Source organism: Oncorhynchus keta, chromosome 4 (genome assembly GCF_023373465.1).
Source record: "Oncorhynchus keta strain PuntledgeMale-10-30-2019 chromosome 4, Oket_V2, whole genome shotgun sequence".
In the NCBI taxonomy this organism is placed as follows: domain Eukaryota; kingdom Metazoa; phylum Chordata; class Actinopteri; order Salmoniformes; family Salmonidae; genus Oncorhynchus; species Oncorhynchus keta.
The window spans coordinates 57,302,378-57,322,197 of record NC_068424.1 but is presented as its reverse complement, the minus strand read 5'-3'; the positions used below and the strand labels follow the sequence as shown (position 1 = coordinate 57,322,197).

General features: G+C 43.4%; 1 protein-coding gene and 1 long non-coding RNA gene across 2 annotated transcripts in view; both read left to right on the top strand.

Moving 5' to 3' along the window:
• The window catches only part of LOC118379263 (alpha-1,3-mannosyl-glycoprotein 4-beta-N-acetylglucosaminyltransferase B), a 188,417-nt gene that overhangs the window by 51,988 nt on the left and 116,609 nt on the right, over positions 1 to 19,820 (top strand). The window lies entirely within an intron of this gene.
• LOC127925856 (uncharacterized) lies at positions 11,798 to 12,665 on the top strand. Its single transcript, XR_008122575.1, has 3 exons — positions 11,798 to 11,945; positions 12,008 to 12,165; positions 12,245 to 12,665. It is a non-coding gene; the product is annotated as an uncharacterized LOC127925856 (long non-coding RNA).

Sequence of the window (19,820 nt, the reverse complement as noted above, 5' to 3'; positions counted from 1 at the left end):
GGTAATGCTACACTACATCCAGGCCCCACGCCAGACGGGTCCCACAGAACACAGATCAACTCCCACGAGGCAATGGGGGAACTGGGTTTTTGCTACCTGCCTACTGCCGTGTGCAGGGAAGCGCAGCGCTTCCTGCCACCGGCCATCTGTGGTTCCCGCACACTATCTCTCTCTTTCTATCTCTCTCGCTCTCTGTTTCTCCTTCTATCTCTCTCGCTCACACACATACAGTCTTTGCCGCTCACAAATCCTTCGTAATAACAACATGCTGTTTGTCATGTCTATAGAGACAGAAAGCATTATTTGGACCTTTGACCCTGAACAGTCTGGACCTGTCATTGACCAAGTCAACATTGTTTTCATTCTCTCATGGCCTGGAGGGAACAGCACTTGAGTTGTACATTAGAGACCAACTGTTCTGAGGACAGGAGAGGAAAGAACAGAGCTCCTAGACTACCTTTAATGTCTCAACTACGTTTCTACCTGTGTTGCTGTGTTACCTATGTGACAGCTGTCTGTATTCTACTGAGATCAATCTGTTTGACCTTAAAGTTGCCATATCGTTAGTAAGACAAATGTTATGTTTCTTGTTTACTTTATTCCAAGCTATATCAATCAAAAGCTGTTAACTAACCAGTAAGACACCATTTGCTGTAGGCAATAGGTTCCCTTCATGACCCTATCTAGAGAATAGGATTTATTTATCCAGCGGTGTCAACACATCAACCCTGACTGCCTCGTAGTTGACTGCCTCAAAGTTGACTGCCTCGTAAAGGGACTCTAATAATCCATTTACATCCTTTCATTTCTCCTTCATTCAGTTCAGGGGAGCGACAACAGGGAAGGAGACTAATGATTTGAAAGAAGAACCGAGAGTCATTATACTGCACAAAGCTAGATTGTTGCCCCTCTCCAACCCCCCCCTCCCCTCCCTCTTTCCATTTTTCCATAAACCACAGTTGAGTGCATTGACAGAGTCCCGTTGTTTGCACTGGCTTAGATCATATCTAGATATATATTTCCTTCAGCAGTTCCACATTCACGTAATTAGTTTTCTGAAAAAGGAGTACAACATTGTTAGTCTTGTTTCTTTAGATCTGGGGATATCTGTGACTTGTTTGCGTTACATTATACAGGTGATTTATTAACTTGAAGAGATTGGGTCAAGGGCAGTTTGAACAGAGCCGTATAGCCTCACACTTAAGGAAACAAATATTTGTTCCGCATAAACCCAGTTTGAGTTCAATAACGAGGTATTACTGTTTCTGGGTTGTCCTCTACGGATGTTTCACACATTCCCAGACGACCAACAGACAGCCCATGTGATTTGTCAATGGTTAACTCACTCTGTTGACATGCATTAACATGTCAAAGCCCAGGTCATTCTCAATGGGACGTTTGTAAAGCAGAGTTAACGAGCGCAGTCACAAGGCTGATACAGAGTCACTCTAACGAGAGTCTAACTCCATTAACAGAAGTCCAAAAATGAACTTACCTGGAGTCTCAGGTAGTGACACAGGCTACACTCGCTCTATTTCTTTGTGTGTCACCCTATCACTTCCTGTCTTTCTTTCTCTCTTCCTGGTTATGATGTATTGGACCTTTTAGCAGCAGTTTCTCTAAAGTCGTTATGTCATGTGTGTGTGTGTGTGCTCAGATTTATTGCTAGTATACTAGTGTGTGTGTGTGTGCTCAGGTTTATTGCTAGTATACTTGTGTGTGTGTGTGTGTGTGTGTGTGTGTGTGTGTGTGTGTGTGTGTGTGTGTGTGTGTGTGTGTGTGTGTGTGTGTGTGTGTGTGTGTGTGTGTGTGTGTGTGTGTGTGTTCAGATTTATTGCTAGTATACTAGTGTGTGTGTGTGTGTGTGTGTGTGTGTGTGTGTGTGTGTGTGTGTGTGTGTGTGTGTGTGTGTGTGTGTGTGTGTGTCAGTGTGTGTGTGTGTGTGTGTACTGTGTGTGTGTGTGTGTGTGTGTGTGTGTGTGCTTGTGCGCATCCCTGCATGCACCACACTGTTCCCATGGCTCCATTCCCAGTGATGGGCATATGCCCATGTCATCTCCTGCCCTTCAGAGTATTAGCCTTATGTGGGAGTAAAGGGACAGTGAAATATGGAGCACTCCACCCAGCTATAATTGACTTTGATTAACATGTTTTATCAACCAATTAATCAATTTGCAGTGCAAATTACACTACTGGTTAAAAGTTCTAGATCACCTACTCATTCAAGGGTATTTTTAATTTGTACTATCAAAACTATGAAATAACACATTGTAAGGTGTCTAGGTGTAGCAGGTAAGGCAGTGTCAGGCGCAGGACACAGAGATGAGTAATAAACGTAACTTTACTCAAAAAAATATTCCAAGAAGGAACATAATCAAGCTCACATACGACACCAACTTACAATGAACAAACACGTACAAAACCATGGGGGACACAGAGGGTTAAATAAGGAACATATAATTATGGGAATAGAAACCAGGTGTGTACAATGAAGACAAAACAAATGGAAAATGAAAAGTGGATCGGTGGCGGCTAGAAAACCGGTGACGTCGACCGCCGAACGCGCCGCCTGAACAAGGAGAGGGACCAACTTCGATAGAAGTCGTGACACATATGGAATCATGTAGTAACCAAAAAAGTGTTAAACAAATAAAAATATATTTTATATTTGAGATTCTTCAAATTGCCACCCTTTGCCTTGATGACAGCTTTGCACACTCTTGGCATGTCCTGCTTTACCTATAAGCACTGATGGAGGAAATTACCATTTTGAACCCTGCGATTGGCTGAAGTATCATGAACTGCCAATCAGGGACCCATAAACTAAATCTGTGAGCCAATGAGAGCTGTTATTGATAGCTCATAGCAATCTTACATCGGAGTGGCTGCGGATCCGACTTTTCCCCAGACGAAATAGCCCACAGCTTCTGCAAATGTGCGTATCGCGGATCATGTTCTGCGCATGTGTTTATTCTCTACATACGCACAGTCTCTGCTCTCCACATAGAGAACAGGCTGCTCTTGTGAATGGTGATTGTTTAATAAAGTTAGATCAAAGTCTGCAAGGTCACACAATGATAGTATTCTACATAACAGAAGCGAATATAATAGTATAACATAACATTACTGTAAGACTGAAACACCACCGCATTTCTCTCCCGTGTGGCCAAAAGGCTAAATACAGAGGCAATGCTACAGATATCACCAAATGCACTCAAAGCAGCACGAATTTCCTCCTCTTCTTCATTCAAAGCAGCACTGTTGGCATGAACAAACTTGGAAACAACACTTTATAACTCAAGAGGCTGTAAATGCATATCCCCATGAAACTGATTGAGCTGAAATGGTTGGCATAATAATTACATACACAAAACACAAACTGATGACCCCTTACACAAGAAATGTATTAGTAACAAGTAATGTTTGATATTGCTACATTTCATTACATTTTTTGTGACCTGAATCTTTTTACCAAAATATCAGTTGAGACAAATAGGTTTAGCTGCCCCTTTAAGGGCGGGAGGTTACCGTGGTAACATGGCCACTCAAGTCATGTCAGTGTGTCTGTGTGTGATATTTGGGGTGTGACTGGAAGCAGATGGCGTCTCTTCTCTATCAGTTGAAGCAGCAGACTCAAACTAAAATGGAAAAACAACCGTGCTTGTGAACAAAACTATGTAAATAGCCATAAAACAGGAGGACAAAGTCTCTCTTTGTAGAATTGAGTAAATTAGGCCAAAAATGAATCACATCACTCAGTGTGCACAGCTCACCTGCCAGGCAGTGTTGCTGCGTGAGGTGGGATATAGGATTCGTGTTGCTTTGTGTGATTAGCAGCTATGAAACAAAACATATTTCTTTCTGCTATGAATTGCAACTCGCACATGTTCTCATACTTGACTTAAAAATAAATACATCCGCAAATGCGAACGTAATACTCGCAATGTAGAGACCTGCAAATTGAACAGCCTCCAACGTGACTGGTGATATAGATATTCTTACCCGCAGGTAGCAGGTGTTAATTTAATGCCCTGGAAGGTGGCACACAGTAATGTGTGCTTAAAGTAGAGGTAAAGATACACATGCAGGCCTATCTACATGTAGTTAGATTCAGTGGTCTCTTTAGCTATTAATCATGTTAACCTTTAAACCCCGAGGCTACAGCAATGAATAATGTTAACCTTTGAACCATGAGCCCCTACAGCTATTAATCATGTTAACCTTTGAACTCTGAGCCAACAGCTATGAATAATGTTAACCCTTGAACCCTGAGCCTACAGTTATTAATCATGTTAACCTTTGAACCCTGAGCCTACAGTATATACTTTCCATTGAATACTTCCAAACCTAGAATATATATGATCCTGTAACCTTATTACTCCCAACCTACACCACTTTCTCATTGAAATCCAGTGGGACGATATGGTAATCACAGGTCTAGGATCAGCTTCCCCTCCCCCAATCATGACCTTAACCATTAGTAGGCTAACCAGAAACCTGACCCAAGATCAGTGTATAGGGGTAACGTAATGCATTTGTGTCCCACTGTGTTAATAACAGAGTTAGGTTGTGGCGAGGGCTGCAGAGTAATGGTCATGTTCATCTCAGTTTACGAGGTATATCTCCTGTGGAGCGTAGTGCTGCAGTGTTTTATCTGGGAGTGTGGTGGGGACCAGGGGAGATAGCAGGGGGGAATAAGGACATGCGTTGGAGTTTAGAGGACATCTTGCCACTTGCAGTTATCTGGAGATAGAGAGAGAGTTAGTGTGTGTGTATACAGGCTAATTAAAACTAGTAGAAATATTATTCAGGGCTTACTGTCAATGGTATGGTGACACCATTCTCTGTACACCACACTATTCAAAATCCATTTCAAGACATTTGTGGGAAATCCTATATTATATTCTGGTCTGTATAAATTGGTAGTAAACATTGAGAATAGTCTATAGACAGAAGTCTGTCTGTCTGTCTGTCTGTCTGTCTGTCTGTCTGTCTGTCTGTCTGTCTGTCTGTCTGTCTGTCTGTCTGTCTGTCTGTCTGTCTGTCTGTCTGTCTGTCTGTCTGTCTGTGTCTCGAGCCTAATAAACAACGAACATGCACACTAAAATACTTACGTATAAAACTGATTGTGGCAGTAAGCCCAGTATGGCATTAGTCATGTAAACAACCAACTCTGCTTATATTAATTGGCGTAAGGTCAAAATTGGTGGGAAAAAAAAACAGGTTTTCTGATCAGTCTTTCCAGGGACCAACCAGGACCAACCCTGCTTAGGATCAGAGGCAAGCACATGTGCTAGCAGAGTTTGTAACATCCTAAATGTAGGCATCTTAGAAGTAATTTTCACATACAAACTTTATACTGTATGTCCAAACTCAGAATCAAATGTGCTTCCCAAAAATAACATGGCTGCTGCAGAAGAATGTTTATTTTGATTGCCATAGTCAGAGTAGTTAATGGGGTTGAAGCCCTGAGGATAGACCTCTCTCTCTCTCTCTCTCTCTCTCTCTCTCTCTCTCTCTCTCTCTCTCTCTCTCTCTCTCTCTCTCTCTCTCTCTCTCTCTCTCTCTCTCTGTCTCTCTCTCTCTCTCTCTCTCTCTCTCTCTCTCTCTCTCTCTCTCTCTCTCTCTCTCTCTCTCTCTCTCTCTCTCTCTCTCTCTCTCTCTCTCTCTCTCTCTCTGTCTCTCTCTCTCTCTCTCTCTCTCTCTCTCTCTGTCTCTCTCTCTCTCTCTCTCTCTCTCTCTCTCTCTCTCTCTCTCTCTCTCTCTCTCTCTCTCTCTCTCTCTCTCTCTCTCTCTCTCTCTCTCTCTGTGTCTCTCTCTCTCTCTCTCTCTCTCTCTCTCTGTCTCTGTGTCTCTCTCTCTCTCTCTCTCTCTCTCTCTCTCTCTCTCTCTCTCTCTCTCTCTCTCTCTCTCTCTCTCTCTCTCTCTCTCTCTCTCTCTCTCTCTCTCTCTCTCTCTCTCTCTGTGTCTCTCTCTCTCTCTCTCTCTCTTAGTCTGAACTGCCTGTCTAGGCTTTTAAACCAGGGCTCAAGAAATAAGAAATAAGCTGAGCTGGCCTCTTTAAACCAGACATCAAGTTATTTCAAGCAACTGTGTGGGATGTTATGTGTCATCCTTTACATACTGTTCTGTGGTGTGATGTGAAAGTGATGTGTGTTTTAACTTTCTCATTTACAGCAACAACTTGGGGAATAGTTCAAGGGGAGAGGAGAGGGGATGGATGAGCCAATTGGAATCTGGGGATGATTAGGTGGCCATGATGGTATGAGGGCCAGATTGGGACTTTGCCAGGACACCGGGGTTAACACCCCTACTCTTACATTAAGTGCCATGGGATCTTTAGTGACCACAGAGTCAGGATTTACCCATTTAACGTCCCATCCGAAAGACGGCACCCTACAAAGGGCAATGTCCCCAATCACTGCCCTGTGGCTTTGGGATATTTTTTTTTAGACCAGAGGAAAGAGTGCCTCCTACTGGCCCTCGAACTCAACTTCCAGCAGCATCTGGTCTCCCATCCAGGGACCAACCAGAACCAACCCTGCTTAGCATCAGAGGCAAGCCATGTGTGTGTGTGTGTGTGCGTGTGCGTGCGGTTTAGTAGAACTACGACTACAGTTGTCCTCTGCTCTGACTGATGATAATGGTCCCAGTATTCAGTGAGGTGTGTAGTGGTCTCTGGATTTGGCTAACGTACACACTCTCTCTCTCACACACACAGTGTGATTTGACTGCTCTATAAGGAATGGAAAAATCCCCCTGCGGCAGAGCACTACAAAGTGGAGAGGGGTGTTGAGAGAAAGAGAGAGACTCTTCAAAAGGAGGGTACAGCCATATGAATAAAATTTGACAGCATCTCTACATGGGCAAACATGTATGGAAAAATATGTTTAATCCATTTAATCCCCAATTTTTTTCCAGACATGAAAATATCCAAATCATGTGTCATTAGTAACCTTTTGAAATATATTTTTTAAATTTTCATGGAAAAGTGGGTGGAAAAGTATGTTTTATAGTCGGTCACAATCGTGACCGTTGGGATAATGTGATGTATCCTGAATTAACATATTTCTCCTATGCAGTCATCAAAATTCGTATATATCCCAGCCCAGTTATTAACACATGTACAACTCTGTCACTGGCAGTCCCCAATATAGCCACTAGAATTACCCATCACATTCTATCAATACCCTTATACAAAAACCCCATCAAAAAACCTTATACAAAACCCCCATCAAAAACCCTTATACAAAACCCCCATCAAAAACCCTTATACAAAACCCCCATCAAAAACCCTTATACAACACCGATATGAATACTGAGACAAAGACAAAAAAACAAAACAACCATCAACGTATTTCAACATTGTTAAGTGCAACATGTATTGAGACATTAATATTGTAACTTTATTGTAACATTTGCACTTTTAACATTGTCATTGTGACATTTTAGTGCAACACTCACTAACTGTATAGCAGTCGTGTGATTAATTTCCACTGAACATAAAGGTAACATTTAGGATAGAGGTAGCCTGTAGAATATGCATTCAAGTTGAGGCCTACACTGAACAAAATAATATATATATATATATATATAATGATTGGCCAGTGAGAAGTTTTGTCATATCTTGCCTGATCTTCAACAGTAGCAGTCAGTAGAGATCTCCATCTGTGGCTCAGTGACTGTGCTACTATCCGTGAGAAGGTGAGCAGGTCGATGGTCCCTCCCATAACGTCTCTGTAAAAGAAATGTCTGTTTACGAGTGCGCTGTTGAGAGACCATGCAGAGCGGGGCAACCACCACTTCTTAGACCTGATGGATTATGGTATCTTGAAACCTGTAGGTCGTGAAGGTCAACACCACCCATGTGCTCGTTGTATCGGTTGATGCATTTTGGTTGTGGGACTTTGTCAAAGTCACATCGCTCCTTGTTCCATCTCTTGACAGAGGTCTCACTGTATTTCTCCTCCATGTTTGTTGCCACTGTGACAATGTTATTGTCTTTCCAACGGACCAGCAACTTGTCTCCTTGGGTCAGAACCTCAGAGGTTTCCCAGGGTAACTTGATGAAGTCCTTCTGTGGCTTGAATGGGACATCAAACAGACGATTTTTGCCTCATCGTTCCAGAGCTCCCATATCCTCTTTTTGTCATTCCATCGAGGAGTGCAAGCGAAGTGAAGAGGTTGTCACGAAGGAACTGAGGCCATCATTTAATCAGAGCGATTTCTCCGCATTGCATCTGAAATGCTTTCATTGTGTACATCACGATCAAGTGACCAGTACATGTGTCTTCTTGGAACAGAGCTGTACCAGATGTGATAAGGATCCCATCGAATGTAAGGAGCTCATCCATACTCAGATACAGTTGCTTGTCCTTGGTCTGGGTGGAGTAGAGGTTGGACGTTTCAATGGTGATCTCTCTTAGGGTGGGTGGATTCTGCAGCATTTGGGCTGTATACTACATTCTGCAGCATTTGGGCTGTATACAATGATAACGTTGTTCCTGTCATGATCTGTTTGCATAGGATCAGCATATGCATTCAACAGCCTGGCTGGCAAATGGCCTGTCCATAGTCCACATCTGACCCGTCACTATCACAATCACGGAGGACAGCATCTTTCTCATTATGAGGGATAACTGCAATGTTTACATGCCTTGTCTGGGCAGTCACCTAGATCCAACATATCCAGAACTTGACTCAAAGTGAAACTAAAAGAAAGAACAGAGTAGAAAGTTAGGTAGAACAAGAACTATGTATGTGTATACCTAGATGCACTGTTATCCCACCGGTCACTATTGTTGCCGTCAACATGTTTACACATTGTATGACCATACTGAACAAAGTTGAGTAATTGCAAATCCATATATCATTACTAGACACTTTAAAGATGACGTGTACCAGAAATCCTTGTCCCATCTTTATGTTAACATACTTTACTTACCTTTTGTTTGGGAGCTTTGATGCAGCCACCGTCTTCTCATGGTGCAACCAGGAAGTAAACAGCTCTGGTCATGTGACAAATTACACTAAACATGTGACACTGCACATATTTCATTGAGAAACTTTATTATTTCAATACTTGCTGTGAATGCATTGATACATCATTCAGTAAAATGTTTAGAGCCTTATAACTGAAAATTGAAAACTGAAACTATCGTGACTGAAGGGATTAAAAAGGTTCAATCAAAACGGAGACTGTCAAAAAGTGATTGAATTCAAATGGATTTATCCCAACTTGAATGGTCTGTTGTGTTATCTATAGCTCTATGATTTCAATAGGTTTCCTATGGAGGATTGACAGTATCATTTAAAACAACAGATGTTTCCCATCCAAGTCAACATTCTCTGAAGTGTGGACCTCCAATCATCTTTGTGGTACCATTTGAAAGTAGACATTTCATTTTGTATTCCCATTTTAGCACATCTATCAGCCATCACATTACACCCACCCTGTATGCAAGAGCATGGTGTGTCTCAACAGATGGAGGTCACAACACAAGCACCTCAGATTATTTTAAATGGGGTCTGTCATAGTTGAAGTGTACCTATGATGAAAATTACAGGCCTCTCTCATCTTTTTAAGTGGGAGAACTTGCACAATTGTGGCTGACTGAATACTTTTTTGCCCACCTGTATGTGAATAAGAAGAAATCGGAGATTTCACATTTTTTGATAATTGAAGTTTAATGTGAAAAAAATCACATTGTAATGATTTTATAATATATACAGTGCCTTGCGAAAGTATTCGGCCCCCTTGAACTTTGCGACCTTTTGCCACATTTCAGGCTTCAAACATAAAGATATAAAACTGTATTTTTTTGTGAAGAATCAACAACAAGTGGGACACAATCATGAAGTGGAACAACATTTATTGGATATTTCAAACTTTTTTAACAAATCAAAAACTGAAAAATTGGGCGTGCAAAATTATTCAACCCCTTTACTTTCAGTGCAGCAAACTCTCTCCAGAAGTTCAGTGAGGATCTCTGAATGATCCAATGTTGACCTAAATGACTAATGATGATAAATACAATCCACCTGTGTGTAATCAGGTCTCTGTATAAATGCACCTGCACTGTGATAGTCTCAGAGGTCCGTTAAAAGCGCAGAGAGCATCATGAAGAACAAGGAACACACCAGGCAGGTCCGAGATACTGTTGTGAAGAAGTTTAAAGCCGGATTTGGATACAAAAATATTTCCCAAGCTTTAAACATCCCAAGGAGCACTGTGCAAGCGATAATATTGAAATGGAAGGAGTATCAGACCACTGCAAATCTACAAAGACCTGGCCGTCCCTCTAAACTTTCAGCTCATACAAGGAGAAGACTGATCAGAGAAGCAGCCAAGAGGCCCATGATCACTCTGTATGAACTGCAGAGATCTACAGCTGAGGTGGGAGGCTCTGTCCATAGGACAACAATCAGTCGTATATTGCACAAATCTGGCCTTTATGGAAGAGTGGCAAGAAGAAAGCCATTTCTTAATGATATCCATAAAAGTTTGTTTAAAGTTTGCCACAAGCCACCTGGGAGACACACCAAACATGTGGAAGAAGGTGCTCTGGTCAGATGAAACCAAAATTGAACTTTTTGGCAACAATGCAAAATGTTATGTTTGGCGTAAAAGCAACACAGCTCATCACCCTGAACACACCATCCCCACTGTCAAACATGGTGGTGGCAGCATCATGGTTTGGGCCTGCTTTTCTTCAGCAGGGACAGGGAAGATGGTTAAAATTGATGGGAAGATGGATGGAGCCAAATACAGGACCATTCTGGAAGAACCTGATGGAGTCTGCAAAAGACCTGAGACTGGGACGGAGATTTGTCTTCCAACAAGACAATGATCCAAAACATAAAGCAAAATCTACAATGGAATGGTTCAAAAATAAACATATCCAGGTATTAGAATGGCCAAGTCAAAGTCCAGACCTGAATCCAATCGAGAATCTGTGGAAAGAACTGAAAACTGCTGTTCACAAATGCTCTCCATCCAACCTCACTGAGCTCGAGCTGTTTTGCAAGGAGGAATGGGAAAAATTTCAGTCTCTCAATGTGCAAAACTGATAGAGACATACCCCAAGCGACTTACAGCTGTAATCTCAGCAAAAGGTGGCGCTACAAAGTATTAACTTAAGGGGGCTGAATAATTTTGCACGCCCAATTTTTCAGTTTTTGATTTGTTAAAAAGTTTGAAATATCCAATAAATGTTGTTCCACTTCATGATTGTGTCCCACTTGTTGTTGATTCTTCACAAAAAAATACAGTTTTATATCTTTATGTTTGAAGCCTGAAATGTGGCAAAAGGTCGCAAAGTTCAAGGGGGCCGAATACTTTCACAAGGCACTGTATATTATAAAACAGTTAGACAACATGGTTGTCTCGAGGTATGTTGGGGTATGCAAAATAGGTCAAATTTGAGCACCTTTATCTCTTGAATGCTTTGGCATTCAGGTCCAAAAAGCCACGTTTTGAGCACTTCTACAAGGTACAAATAAGTATGGAAGGTTTCGTTAAAATCAAAACAGGTGCTGTCAAAAAGTGATTGAATTCAAATGGATATACCCAGGAGAAATGACGCTGGTTCATGGGAATAGAGGATGAAGGAGAGAGAGAAGGTTCAAGAGGATAGTCAGAGAGAGAGAGTTTCAGACAGAGTAGAGATTGTGTTGCTATGTGCAGTTGAGAAGAGACAAGGTTCAAGAGGATAGTGTGCAGTTGAGAATATACAAGGTTCAGAGTTTCAGACAGAGTAGGGATTGTGTTGAGCAAGAAGAGACAAGGTTCAAGAGGATAGTCAGAGAGAGAGAGTTTCAGACAGAGTAGGGATTGTGTTGCTATGTGCAGTTGAGAAGAGACAAGGTTCAAGAGGATAGTCAGAGAGAGAGAGTTTCAGACAGAGTAGGGATTGTGTTGCTATGTGCAGTTGAGAAGAGACAAGGTTCAAGAGGATAAGGTTTCAGAGAGGGATTGTGTTGCTATGTGCAGTTGAGAAGAGAGAAGGTTCAAGAGGATAGTCAGAGAGAGAGAGTTTCAGACAGAGTAGGGATTGTGTTGCTATGTGCAGTTGAGAAGAGACAAGGTTCAAGAGGATAGTCAGAGAGAGAGAGTTTCAGACAGAGTAGGGATTGTGTTGCTATGTGCAGTTGAGAAGAGACAAGGTTCAAGAGGATAGTCAGAGAGAGAGAGTTTCAGACAGAGTAGGGATTGTGTTGCTATGTGCAGTTGAGAAAAGACAAGGTTCAAGAGGATAGTCAGAGAGAGAGAGTTTCAGACAGAGTAGGGATTGTGTTGCTATGTGCAGTTGAGAAGAGACAAGGTTCAAGAGGAGAGCGGGAGAAGGAAAACAAGCACCCAAATTGACTGTGTGACTGCGAGCTGATGTGTTGATGCAGCTGGATCACTCTCACTCCAATCAGAACACCCCATTTCCTTCCTCTCCGTCATACTGGCCAATAGCTGTGGATTTCCTCCACACCATGGGGCTTTGGGTAGAATTTGTCCTTAGGCACAGATCTAGGGTCAGATTACTCTCCCCATATCCTTAGATGTGACCAAAAGGGAGTGAACATACTAAGCTGGCCTTGGATCAGTGTGTACGGACAACTCCACCCTACTGCCACCAGGCCTTTGTGACTGATGGCCCGTGAACAAGGAAGGACAGCTTTTTATAAACTCTGCTTCTGAGCAGACAAGTGCTCCTCTCTCTCAACATCTCTCGTTCGCCCTCTCTTTTTCTCTCCCTCTTCACTATCCCCTCTGTTTCCCTTTCTATCCCTCTTTCTCCATTCAGTTGAGGCAGTGTGAGGTGTGTGTGTGTGTGTGTGTGTGTGTGTGTGTGTGTGTGTGTGTGTGTGTGTGTGTGTGTGTGTGTGTGTGTGTGTGTGTGTGTGTGTGTGTGTGTGTGTGTGTGTGTGTGTGTGTGTGTGTGTGTGTGTGTGTGTGTGTGTGTGTGTGTGTGTGTGTGTGTGTTGTGTGAGGTGAGCAGTCCTGACTGGTAGACTGGAGAGGAAGGAGCTTGTGGTCTTGGAGGTATAGCACCTCCAGCGTGTTGCCCTTTCCTGGAGCCAGACTAGAGGAACCCTACTGTAGGCCCCAGAGACCTGCTAGGACAGTAGAGAGACTGTCTGTACTAGCTGTTGGAACATTGCAGACTGAAATGAATTCAGTTATGCTACAGCACTTGTGATGACAGACACTGTGAGTTCATTAGAAACCAAAATGACGCCCGATGTCCCGTGTATGGACCTAATTTATGCTTTTACCGAGAAATTCCCTCACTGGAAAAATCAATATTAGTAGTTGAGTTGAATATTGTATGTATTTCATCAAGTGATAGTGTTTTGTAGATGACAGCAGTTGAACGTACTCAAGTCTGTTCAATGAACATTTGACCCAGGTCTTGTTTCCAGGGAAACTGGACCTTTATAGCTGCTCGGCCAAGCTGACAGAACACACACACCCACACACACTACTCAGATACACTGTCAGCCTGGGACTTTGTCGAATCAGCCTAGAATAGACATTTTCACATCTCGCTAACTGTCAATATGTCCTTGTCACAACCGATACGTATAAGTAAACAAAGGGAGTGTAAAAAAAACACAGGCATGCAAAAAACAATTGCTGGATGACAAGATTTTCAGAGCACTAAGACACGAGCCTTGTCCCAAATCCACCTGAGGAATCCATGTAATAACCACACGTCTATGGAGGATTCCTCCGAAAGCAGAACCCAACACCGCAGCAACCCAAACAATCTGAGTCGACATTTAGGATCTTAAATAAGGCTATTCCCAACCTTGTAAAATGTGCTAATGTAGGAAGAACAATATCCAGCCCATTTATTCAAATGTCCAGGCCTACACGTTACAGTAGTTTCCCCTCGGTTTTAATACCAGATAATGGGTGGTTTTTAATGAGCGTTTTGGCCTTTCTAAACCCCTTTCTCTGGGGTATACTCTCATCCTCTCTTCTCTCTCCTCTCTCTGTTTCTTTCTCTCTCTCGATTCAATTCAATTTGCTTTATTGGCATGATGTAACAATGTACATATTGCCAAAGCGTATTTTGAAGATTAAGGGGTACATTTTGCAATATTAACATAGTAAAAATAATTCTCTCTCTATCTTAGAAAAGTGAAATAAACATGTTTCCTAAGCCCTCTCCATCTCCATCTCTCTCCCTCCTTCCGTTTGACACTCGTCTAAAGGGCCCGAGGGAGGATTGAAGTGCTGCTAAGCTTTCCCCCAGCGTAGGTCATTAGAGAGAACAGACCAAAACTCTCAGCTTGTTAAAGCAGCCGGGTTGTTGGTGTTTTGCCCCCTGGTTCCCCATTAACTTTTATTAAATAGGAAGCTGATAACTCCTACTATTATAGGTCACTACACTGGTGTTGGGTTCATCAGTGTGTTGCAATTTAGCTCAGAACATTTTCTTTCTTTTTTTTTGCTTCTACTTCTCTGCTTTCCATCCATCTCTTTGCTCTTTGTCCATCTTCCTCTTGCTTTCTCTCTTCTTCATCTGTCTCTCACTGCTTTGTCGACCTTTCTCTCTCATTCGACCTCTTCATGTCTTGTTCTGTCCATTTCTCATTTTCTTCTCCCCTCCTCTCTTTCAGCTCTACCTAGTCTTATCATGTTATTTCCTGTTTTATCATGCCAATCCTGTATTCTGTATTTAGAAAGATTGAAAAACCTTTATTGCTTTGTTTTCAACAGATGGCTGATTGTGACTTTCTTTTCCTCTGTCTGTCTGTCTGTCTGTCTGTCTGTCTGTCTGTCTGTCTGTCTGTCTGTCTGTCTGTCTGTCTGTCTGTCTGTCTGTCTGTCTCTCTCTCTCTCTCTCTCTCTCTCTCTCTCTCTCTCTCTCTCTCTCTCTCTCTCTCTCTCTCTCTCTCTCTCTCTCTCTCTCTCTCTCTCTCGTTCTCTCTCAGTAGACAGCTTACTACTATCACCAAAGTTACTATAGTCTCTACTATAGGATATTACGTTGATGTTTTTGAGCCCATTTGAGTTACATTAAATGGGCACTCACAGACACTGAGAAATGGAGGGCCCAACCATTGTTAGAGATTGGAAAAATCTGCCATTGCATTTTCCATTACAATTTCCTAGTTAATGGACTCTGCCCAACTTCTGTCCCCAAGCTCTATTCTCAACACGCTTTTCATATTGTCTGTCTGTCTCTGTCTGTCTCTGTCTGTCTGGAAGGCAATCTGTTAATGTCCCTAACAGACTCTAGATATGTGATCTCATAGACTTCGAAAGAATGAGGAATGGCCCTTGGTGTTTTTCTCATTCAGTGCTATAGTCGTTTTACATTTATTCTTCATTTTGTTCGGCCGTTTGTCCCCTCCATCTCGTTTCAGTCTAGTTGCTTGCGGTGCTGCCATAGCGTCTGTGTTTTCTGTGTATTTCTCCAATGGGTTGTTAACAATAAAGGACTTTTTAATATGTGTTGTTGAGTTAAGGCTTCTAAGGCAGTGTTAGCCTAAAAACAGTGGGGAGCCCCAGCGTGAATGCCAGCGAGTAACGGTTCACTGTAGTTCAGGCTTCACTGCCGCAGGAAGAGAGGGAGCCCAGATCTTTAATTACAGTAACGACGCAACAATCAACACTACAGAATATCTAACCTGGTACCATAAGTGAGATGGGAGAGAGAGGGAGGCCTTCTTCTCTTCTGTTTCTTTGGTTTGCTCTTTCTTTACCTCTGTTTCTGTTCTTTAAAAAAACTCTTTCCTTCTCCTTCTTTTGTATGTCTTTCTGTCTCCTTTCCATTTGCTGTCTGTCTGTCTGTCTGTCTGTCTGTCTGTCTGTGTCTGTCTGTCTGTCTGTCTGTCTGTCTGTCTGTCTGTCTGTCTGTCTGTCTGTCTGTCTGTCTGTCTGTCTGTCTGTCTGTCTGTCTGTCTGTCTGTCTTCCACTGTCTGTCTGTCTGTCTGTCTGTCTGTCTGTCTGTCTGTCTGTCTGTCTGTCTGTCTGTCTGTCTGTCTGTCTGTCTGTCTGTCTGTCTGTCTGTCTGTCTGTCTGTCTGTCTGTCTGTCTGTCTGTCTGTCTGTCTGTCTGTCTGTCTGTCTATATGTCTCTGTCTGTGTGCCTGTGTCTGTATAAACATGTGTGTCTGTATAAACATGTGTGTATTGGTTTGTATGTGATACTGTACCTAATTAGTTATGTGTACAAGACATATATTTCTCAGCAGGCAGCAGACATTCAGTTGTAGCTCCTGTCTGTCTACGCCTTGTAAGCGCGTTACACTGTTCATTTTAAAGCTATGGAGCTGCCCTCAGGCTACAGAGAGAGAGAGAGCAAGAGAGAGGGGAAGGAGGGATGAGGAAAGGGGAGGAGGGGAGACGTTGATGAGTGTGTTTGTGTCAAAGTCCTGCCATGCTGTGACTCAAATACCTTTGGCCTAATTCTCAGGAGCTGCATGAGTAAATAAAGACAACACTTTATTTGGATAGTCCACCGTTAGATGCAATAAAAATTATGATGTTTTCTTGCATGACTTGATGTACAGCTTATTAGTCATAGACTATCTGTTTCAATTCAACTGCATTCAACTATTATTCAACCAAAAAGTGATTTTGGTAGCTGGCTCCTCTTCAGTATATTGTGACACCCTCTCTTCTCACCTCACTCTCTCTCCATCTAACTTCCAGATATCTTCTTGTACTGTTCCTTCATTCTCCACTTCAACTCCTCTTATTTTTCTCATGTGCACAGATGGTGTGTGGAATTCCCAGCGGACTAATTTAGCATTGCCCGGCTCCCAGCATGGAGCACTTCACACACCTTCACACTCTCACAGTGCAAGTCATGTCTTCTCTTTTCCTCTCTCTTTCTCTGTCTTTCTCTGGCATGTGCCTCGCCCTTCCTCTATCTCCCCCTCTGTCCCTCTCTCCGTCGCTCCTTCTCTCCCTCTTATTTTTCTCTACTTAATAGGCACGCACGCACGCATGCACACACACACACACACATGCACACGCGCACACACACTCGCACGCACACACACAGAGCTAGCCTTTTACAGTTGGCCTTCCATAGCTATGTATTTTCTGTGCCCTAGTAGCCACTAGTGAGCGCTGAGCTAAAGGCTTCTCATAGGACTGGCATCAAGATCAATGGGCATACTGTTCTAATGGACCCTCAGGAGGACTTGGCCTTGGGGGCTGCGAGGAGTGGTGATTCTCACAGCACAGAGGAGAGGCTAGCCTTGAGGGCTGTTAGGAGTGGTGATTCTCACAGCACAGAGGAGAGGCTAGCCTTGAGGGCTGTTAGGAGTGGTGATTCTCACAGGACAGAGGAGACAGAGGGCTGGAGGAGTGGTGATTCTCACAGCACAGAGGAGAGGCTAGCCTTGAGGGCTGTTAGGAGTGGTGATTCTCACAGGACAGAGGAGAGGCTAGCCTTGAGGGCTGTTAGGAGTGGTGATTCTCACAGCACAGAGGAGAGGCTAGCCTTGAGGGCTGTTAGGAGTGGTGATTCTCACAGCACAGAGGAGAGGCTAGCCTTGAGGGCTGTTAGGAGTGGTGATTCTCACAGGACAGAGGAGAGGCTAGCCTTGAGGGCTGTTAGGAGTGGTGATTCTCACAGCACAGAGGAGAGGCTAGCCTTGAGGGCTGTTAGGAGTGGTGATTCTCACAGCACAGAGGAGAGGCTAGCCTTGAGGGCTGTTAGGAGTGGTGATTCTCACAGCACAGAGGAGAGGCTAGCCTTGAGGGCTGTTAGGAGGGCTGTGGTGATTCTCACAGCACAGAGGAGAGGCTAGCCTTGAGGGCTGTTAGGAGTGGTGATTCTCACAGCACAGGCAGCCTTGACAGTGGTGATTCTCACAGCACAGAGGAGAGGCTAGCCTTGAGGGCTGTTAGGAGTGGTGATTCTCACAGCACAGAGGAGAGGCTAGCCTTGAGGGCTGTTAGGAGTGGTGATTCTCACAGCACAGAGGAGAGGCTAGCCTTGAGGGCTGTTAGGAGTGGTGATTCTCACAGGACAGAGGAGAGGCTAGCCTTGAGGGCTGTTAGGAGTGGTGATTCTCACAGGACAGAGGAGAGGCTAGCCTTGAGGGCTGTTAGGAGTGGTGATTCTCACAGCACAGAGGAGAGGCTAGCCTTGAGGGCTGTTAGGAGTGGTGATTCTCACAGGACAGAGGAGAGGCTAGCCTTGAGGGCTGTTAGGAGTGGTGATTCTCACAGCACAGAGGAGAGGCTAGCCTTGAGGGCTGTTAGGAGTGGTGATTCTCACAGGACACAGCCTTGAGGGCAGAGGACAGAGGAGAGGCTAGCCTTGAGGGCTGTTAGGAGTGGTGATTCTCACAGCACAGAGGAGAGGCTAGCCTTGAGGGCTGTTAGGAGTGGTGATTCTCACAGGACAGAGGAGAGGCTAGCCTTGAGGGCTGTTAGGAGTGGTGATTCTAACAGCACAGAGGAGAGGCTAGTCTTGAGTCATAGATCCCTATGGTTCATGCGCACACACACAGACTCACCCATAATGAGTCTTTGGGAAATCTGCCATTAGAGAAGTCTACCTAGGAAAACATATCTAAACCTACTGTAGCTTTTCGTGTGGATGTTGATGTCAACAGTAGACTGATTGGGCGATAGGAGGTTGGGATATCTTGACCTAACTCCATGTGAATGTATTATCTTTCCTTGTTGCAGTCTTGGGCTAAAGTGACTTCCTCTCCTTGTCTCCTGTCCTTCTTGAGCAATGATAGTGAACAGACTTCATGAGGTTCCACTAATTCCATGAATTGGCTTTTAGCCATCAACATCTACACTTAATGTAAACCCCACCAACCCAATATGGCTGTGTATGAGGATGTTTTGATGAACTGTGGTTGTTGCAGAATATGTGCTCTGGTTTATGAAGATATGATTTCTGGTTAATACGGAGATTAGCTCGTGGCTGCAGTAATGGGATGCCCAGGCCTCCTGTGCCCTCGGTTGGCACCACTGGCCTGGCACCGAAGGAACAGCTGGGACCAGTCCAGAGACACTCAGAGACTAGGGTTCGGATAATTACTGTTCTGTTCTGGTGGGTAGGCGGGGGATGGCGCACACACACACACACACACACACACACACACACACACACACACACACACACACACACACACACACACACACACACACACACTGAGCCATTTTATCTCTCGCAAACATAAACATGCTCGTGCATATATGCACCACACCCACATATCCACTCATAAACATAAAGATATTACATTACTCATACCCTCACCACCTCAAAAAGCACATTCACTTTTCAGCTTCAACTTCCCTATTGTGCAAAACAAAACTATTAGTCACCACAAACACATTTCCACAAACCAACATGTCATGGGACAATGCACCTCAATTTTGCTGATATCCTCTTTGTTGGAAAGAACCTACTTTATCTCTCTGGTGTGTGTGTGTGTGTGTGCGTGTGTGTGTGTGTGTGTGTGTGTGCGTGTGTGTGTGTGTGTGTGTGTGTGTGTGTGTGTGTGTGTCAAATCAAATCAAATCAAATTTTATTTGTCACATACACATGGTTAGCAGAAGTTAATGCGAGTGTAGCGAAATGCTTGTGCTTCTAGTTCCGACAATGCAGTAATAACCAACAAGTAATCTAACTAACAATTCCAAAACTACTGTCTTATACACAGTGTAAGGGGATAAAGAATATGTACATAAAGATATATGAATGAGTGATGGTACAGAGCAGCATAGGCAAGATACAGTAGATGGTATCGAGTACAGTATATACATATGAGATGAGTATGTAAACAAAGTGGCATAGTTAAAGTGGCTAGTGATACATGTATTACATAAGGAT